We start from the raw sequence: 7,295 nt of genomic DNA, 5'->3' as shown, positions 1-7,295 counted from the left end.
AGAGAGGTCCAAATTCCGTAAGGACGCGGTTGTCGACTTGAAGTATCGAGAGGTTGGCAAGGCCAACCGTGCCTTCTTTGAGGAGTATGTTGATGGAACTACCCCCTATGTGATAAGACCACCGAAGAGGAGAAGCTCGGGTCCCCAGAACATGGTGGGCCGTGCATTGGCTCGTTTTGGGTCGAACATGGGGTCTTGTGCTAGACCGGAGGCCGTTACCGTTGTAGATCCGTTGAGGATCCGTTCTAAGGAGGAAATCCATGCTAGGCGGGCCAACAAGAAGAACAAGGGGAAGATGTACCCCGAGGGAAAAGGCAAGGGTAGAATGGAAAAGTGAAGACCTCCATTACCCGTTTTATTATTATGTTGTATTATTGTTGTGAGTTTTTATTATGTTGTACTAGCTAGTTATTGTGTGTTTTGTGCTAGTTTTATTATGTGAGATGTTTTAGTTGACACCTTAGCTTTGACAAGTTGTAGACTCGTCGAGCTTTATTTGTTGTTGAAATTGTAATCCCTCCCATTATTAATTAAATAAGAGGATTGCTCGTGTCGAAAATTGTGAACGTTTGTTTATTTCATCCATTTTGTAAGGGCAATTCGACTTGAATTATCCTAAACGTTTGCACTTGGGAAAGTGGGATTTTTTTAGGGAGGGAGAAAGGTTTGTTGTATTTTTGTGGGGAAAAGGGAACAACCTGAAGAGGTGAAATCAAACCATGATTGTAGTTCGAAATGTTTTGTAAATTTTTGATTGGGTTTTGTGGTTGTTGATATCGTCGTTTAGTATCAAAAATAAAATTTATAATCCAAACTACTACTATAGATAGTGGCAGTCAGGGTCGAACCACAAGGAGGCAAGCAATTTAAAGTTGTCTAATTTAAGTCTAAAGCAACAGTTCTTGGGCGGTTTAATTTGAATGATTCTATAACTAAAGACAATAAAATTAAAACTAAACTAAAGCAAATAAACGAGCAGTAGATGAAAAAAGATGAAATCAAATATTAAAAGGATGCTAAGATGGTCGGCTCACTGTAGTGTCGACGGCGGCAACTCTAAGTAAACTGATTTAAGCATGTTAGACGGGAAAATAAAAAGTCCTCTCGGTCCAATTTAACAGGTAGCAACCTTTCGGCCTAAGCTATGGGTCCCTAAATCTCACTAACACTAACTTTCGTTCTTGATTAATGATACTTAAAGCCTAAATTAACTTATCTCTCGATCTTATTAATTTAGTCGTCTTAATTAAGTAGTCTATTTCCCTCCCCTATCTTTCGATCTATCGGGTCGGTCAATTCCTAAGCATTCAACTAGTCGCGTGCACTCGATTCGTCAAAAATAGCAATTAAATTAATTAAGTCGAAGCTAATCTAACACGTGACAGTCGATCGACCAACGAAGTCAGTCGATCGACCAGAGCCCGATAACAGGTTACCTATTGTCGAAACCGTCTAACATACAGATCCCCTACATCTTAGCACGTAGGATTTAGCTACTCATGATGGTGATAATAACAACAATAAAATTAACAAATAAAGCAATTGAATTCATAATTGAATTAACTAAATAAATAACTAACATGAAACGAGAATTTGGCTTTGGGAAATCTAAACTAGCAATTCTAAACTACGGGAGAATTAAAGCAACGAAATTGAATAAAGGAACAGAGGAATACCGTAAAGAAGAATTGAAGAGAAAAGACCAAAATCCAATGCCAAAAGAAAACTTTATTGATGAAAACTATTCTAAACTAATGGAATAATCAAAATTCAACTTTTGTGTATTGAACCCTAATTAATTCGATATCCTCTTCTGAAACCTCAGATTGCGTTATGTAGATAGTCTTACGTAACTTTTATTCCTAAAACCTAATTACATTGGGCTTTCTCTTTTTCCAAATTTGCGTCAGATAAAAATAGCAGTCGATCGACCACTAGGACCAGTCGATCAACCAAGGGTCGATATTATCAAAGCTTCTGACTTAAAATAAAACTTGTTCGTCAGCTCATGTGGTCGATCGACCATAGACCTCAGTCGATCGACTGACTGCTCTTCATGCAGTCAACTGTTCAGCATTCTAACAGTCTATAGACCATATAGTTCCGTCTATAGACTAAGTTAGTTGGTAGTCCGCTTCTGAAACTCTCGCAAATCTATCTTTCAGGCCTTGATACGCGCACCAAGTTCGCGTCTCGAGTCTTTTCTTCACGTCAGGTCCTATGCCTAGTACTCGGGGACGGATTCGGCTCATTTTCCGCTGCATTCTTCCCATTTCTGCAATATTACACAAAAACACAAAAGTAGACGGAAATAGGGAAAATAGTAGCATAAACTACACATTTGAGCTCTGAAATGTGTGTAAAAGAGGGTGTAAAACATCATATTTTAGACACGCATCAAACTTCCCCAAACCAAACCCTTGCTTGTCCCCAAGCAAGAACTAGACTCGATCTTAAAACCTAGTGGAACGATTTCATCCTCAGAGCGAAATGCAAACCGAATAGCCTAAACCAGTTTAATGCTAAAAATCAACAATCAATTAATAATATGAATCATGCAAACGAGTTATGTAGTCGTTAAAAACTGCTGAACCGTCAACTATAGAGACTTATCATTATGGACTCTCACGGGTCGCTCATATCACACATAAGCATAGGTGAAAATATGTAAAGATAGAAAGAAGAAATTTTTGTAAAGACTCTCACCTAACTACGACCTATAAGAACATGCCTGCAATCTAATATGAAAATAATCTCTACAACCGTACATATGCATTCCAACCATTAAAGACCATTGACACATGCCGAGGTAAATTTGGATATGTGAGGTATGGGTAAGAAGGGTTTAAAATGAATTTGGGAAAGCAGAGTTATAGCCAAGCTAGTAATTACTGAAAACCAAATTATAACAACATTCCAACTTCATACTCAAAATAAATCAAAACGGTGCTCAAACTAGCACAATTCTCACAATCTCCATAAAATATTAATTCCCAAATTGATATAAATAATACATGGGAATAAAATCACTATCTAATAATAATAACAACCATGTGATTTTTCGAATTTTCTTTCGCTACTGCAGCAAGCAGTCGATCGACCAAGTGGGACGGTCGATCGAGTGATCCTCTTTTTTTCGAATTCTTGTTTCTGTTTTTTTTTTCTTTTTCTTTTCTTTCCCTTCAACATTTCACCAACATATTCTCAACACGAGACATAAAAACCAAAATACAATAAAATATTCCCGAACGACTACCAATACTAGCTCAGCAAGGGTAGGCTAAATATGGAATGTAGCTTATGGGACAAAAAAGGCAAATTTGGCTTTTGTGGGGCTTATGGGTAAAATGAATAAAGTGGAACCTCTTCCACATGTGTCAACTGACCACAAACTTGAATGCATATAGGTATTAAGGAGATTAAGTTCATATTTATTCATATTGATGTAATATGTCTTATAAGGAGTAACTACTCTCAAATCCTAAATGAACTGGTCATAGATGTCACCAGTTATAAGCTCTAAACCTGAGAAATATAAGTAGTTTAACAAAAATCTAAGTCAAGTCTCAAGATTCAGCGAATAAATTAACGAAAACTCGTAGATATGCAATAAGACTCTACTAATAACATGTTAATTAAGCACGGCTTAGGCATAAACAGCTGAAAATGCAATGTCATCATTGAAATACTACCATTCCGACTCGACCTACATGCTAAAATAAACGTGAAATTTTTTGAATTTTTGGGATTTTTTCAATTTTATTGAATTTTGATTTTTGTATATATAGGAAATGAAATAAACAATGCAAGACAAAAACTAAACGTGAATGCAAAACAGAATGAATGCAACGCAAAACCCTTCCCCAAACCAAATCACACAATGCCCTCATTGTGCGAAATCATATAAGAAAGATAAGCAAAGGAAATTGGGATTTTGCGGAATTATAACTAAAATTGACATAAAAGAAGGACCCGGAAATTCACAAGACTTAAGCGCAGCAGGAAACCTCCCCAAACCAGCGTGAGCTAGGAGGTTTCAGTAGCCAGCAATGCTACCGTAGGTACCTGAAAAGAAACAAAAGTACCACGCGTAATTCCGAGAAAGCAATTTACGAAACGCAAAATTATGTGCAAAGTAAGAAACAGAGGAAAACAGAAATGAATCAAAGAATAAAGTGGAGAAAAGACTCCTTCAACTCTGCAAATCGACCAAACACAGCAGGGGAATGGTCGTGAACAGGTACAGTAGCAAAGGCGGTCGATCGACCATACCAGCAAGTCGATCGACCAGGATGACAGGAACAGAAGCCCCTGGAGTCGCGGCACAGTCGATCGACCACACAAGCTAGTCGATCGGCTGAGATACCTGCTGTAAGTTTCTGATTTCTTCGAATTAGCTCAATAAATTGAGCTAATATGGTCTATGAACCTGCAATACACATAATAACGCGCCCAAAATTGCGCAAAACCTAAAGTAATAGTCTAAAGTCTTTAAATTCTAAGCAAACTTATTAAAGCGAAGTCTCGCGCACACCAAAGCAATAAAAAAGTCTAACAAAAGCAATAAAATGTTTTTAAAAAGTCTTAATCGACTAATAGTTGATCAAGAATGGCCACGGAATGGCCCACTTGCTCGGCTTCTGGCCACAAGAGGTAGCCTCTACAATACTCATCTCCTCAGCGGGGGTCCTAACAACTCCAATATCCGCAGAACTTAATGGATCAACGTCTCTAACATCTTCCCAATCACTGACCTCGTCTGGCTCATCAAAATCCAAATCAGACTCTGTCACCTTGACTGGCTCCTCATCAGGCTTCTCATCAGTTGCATAGCTCTGACACCCTAGACCGCCTCTCTGCACAATGGGCTCTCTCACAACTGGAGCAACATGCGGCTCTAAATTCCCCAAACCAGCTCCTATAACAGCTTAAAACAGAAGGATCTTCCTCCAATTTGCTCCCAATCTGGGGCGGAGGTGTTATAGCAGAATTAGGCATAGGGGCAGGCATATCAGGCAACACAACATAAGATTTAACTACACCGCAAGTTCTGGGTACATAGCATCCTTCTTCTTATAGGTCCAGGCAAAAACAATGGACTGTTTTCCCACCTTAATGGTCAATGTCCCCGAGCCAACATCTATAATCGCACCAAAGCGGTGTGCGAAATGGTCTACCCAAAATGATAGGAATGTGAGCATCCTCGGGTATATCTAGCACAATGAAGTCAACTGGGAAAATGAACTTTCCTATTTGCACAGGAATATCCTCTAAGACTCCTATAGGTGAATCGTAGAATGATCACCATCTCAGATCGTCATGTTTGTGATTGCAAACCTAGTCAATTTCAATTTCTTAGCAAGACTCAAAGGCATAACACTAATACTGGCCCCTAGGTCACACAATGCCTTCTCAATAGAAAAGGTGCCAATATTACATGGGACCGAAAAACTACCCGGTCTTCTAGCTTATGAGGTGCAGTACGAGTCAAATAGGAAGATGACTCCTCAGTTAGTGCGACAGATTGCACAGTGTCAAGTGACTTCTTTTTAGACAACAGCTGCTTCATAAATTTCATATATGCAGACACTTGATTAACTAATTCTAGGAAAAGAACTTGTACATTTAAACTACGAATAACATTTTCAAACTTGTTAAATGATACCTATTCCTTTGTCGGCACCAATCTCTCTGGATACGGGGCTGTAAGAAGCATCTTAGCCCTCTCCTCTAGGTCTCTCATACCGGCATCAGTGGACTTAGGCTGAAAATCCACTACTTTGTCCTTGTTGTAGCTCGAACCTTCTTCAAACCGTCTCAGGAATGAACCATTAACCGTCGTAGGGTCATACTTTGGAACCGAAACTGACCCATCAACATTTGGATCTTGCCTCAATAATTTCGGAGTCGTCGTACCCCGAAATAAGTAGTCCCTCAAGTTATCTGGCATTGGAGGACGAAAAGGTTCACAATCAGACGCATCTTCAGTCGATCGACCATGTAGGTCAGTCGATCGACTGTCTCCCTTAGGACTAGAAACTTCACTGTTACCCGAGCTGGTCGATCGACCAGGTGTGTCAGTTGATCGACTGATATACCTGCTGATCGTCATTTTCTTGCTACTGTTCATTCCAACCTTTTTCTTACTTGGTTCCGCCTCATCTTTTTCAGTAGCATCTTCGACCATAGCGGGCCCATCAAGGGTAGACCCACTCCTCAAAGTCATCGCATTTAGAGTCTCTTTTTTATCCGGCTGCAACGGTAATTGCCCCGGAGCTCTAGTTGCACTTTTGCTTGCCAATTGGGCAATTTGACTCTCCAACATTTTTGTAGAAGTCTCTCTAGCTAGAGACTCCTTTTGCAGCAAACCCGACAAATTCTAAACCATGTTTTTCAATTCGGAGATATCAGAACTTTGAAATTGCTGCTGCTGAGGCACATAGGGAGGCTTTTGATACTACTGCTGCTTATGAGGGGGCACATAATTCTGCTTCTGCTGCTGTGGTGGTGGACCCGGATTAAGGACATTTTGGTTAGTCCACCTCAAATTGGGGTGGACATTAGAGGGATCGGGATAAGTACCAGTCTGCCTAAAATGTTGAAAGGCAGCACATGTTTCATTCGAACTAGTACAAAACTCCGAAACATGTCCCTCTCCTCCACATCTTTTGCATGTAAAGGGACCGTCTGAAACTGCGTTAACTTTATACATCCCACCTTTTTGGGATCCCCCAAAATCTAACTTGTCGAATCTCGCAGTAAGGGCCTTTATTGCAGCTACAGCAGGAGATTCAGCTGATCTTCTCTGATTTTCTCTAGAATTCCCATGGTCAGCTTTATGGGTGGCCATATCTTCAATAATCTTCCCCCCCTTAGTTTCTTTAACATTCTCCTGGAATCTGCCATTAGCTGCAGCATCCATGATAGCCCTCTGATCATCATAAAGCCCATTATAGAATTGATTACACATGCACCATTGTTCGAACCCATGATGCGGAATAGATCGCACCAGCCTCTTGAAACGGACCCATGCCTCATGAAAATCTTCATCAGGACCCTGTTTAAAGCTTGTGATCTGAGCTCTAATCGCATTGGTCTTCGATGCAGAGAAATATTTCTTATAAAATGCTAGGCAGCGAATTCTAATCGGTAATCCCATTGGCAGCTCGATCCAGATCTCGGTACCACTCCCTAGCAGCATCACGGAGCGAGAATATGAACCTCGTCTCTTTTATCTGGTCCTGGGTCACACCTGCTGGTGGGGGTATGGAACAACAGTAGTCAATGAATATCTC

General features: G+C 40.1%; 1 non-coding gene across 1 annotated transcript; it reads left to right on the top strand.

Annotated features, from left to right (window-relative positions):
• The first annotated feature begins 6,983 nt into the window (after positions 1-6,983).
• LOC141636747 (small nucleolar RNA R71) lies at positions 6,984-7,090 on the top strand. The gene has a single exon (XR_012541335.1). It is a non-coding gene; the product is annotated as a small nucleolar RNA R71 (small nucleolar RNA).
• Positions 7,091-7,295: the final 205 nt, after the last annotated feature.

This window comes from Silene latifolia, chromosome Y (genome assembly GCF_048544455.1).
Source record: "Silene latifolia isolate original U9 population chromosome Y, ASM4854445v1, whole genome shotgun sequence".
Classification (NCBI taxonomy): domain Eukaryota; kingdom Viridiplantae; phylum Streptophyta; class Magnoliopsida; order Caryophyllales; family Caryophyllaceae; genus Silene; species Silene latifolia.
Note: the sequence above shows the minus strand (reverse complement) of the source record. Positions and strands in the feature narration are given on the sequence as shown.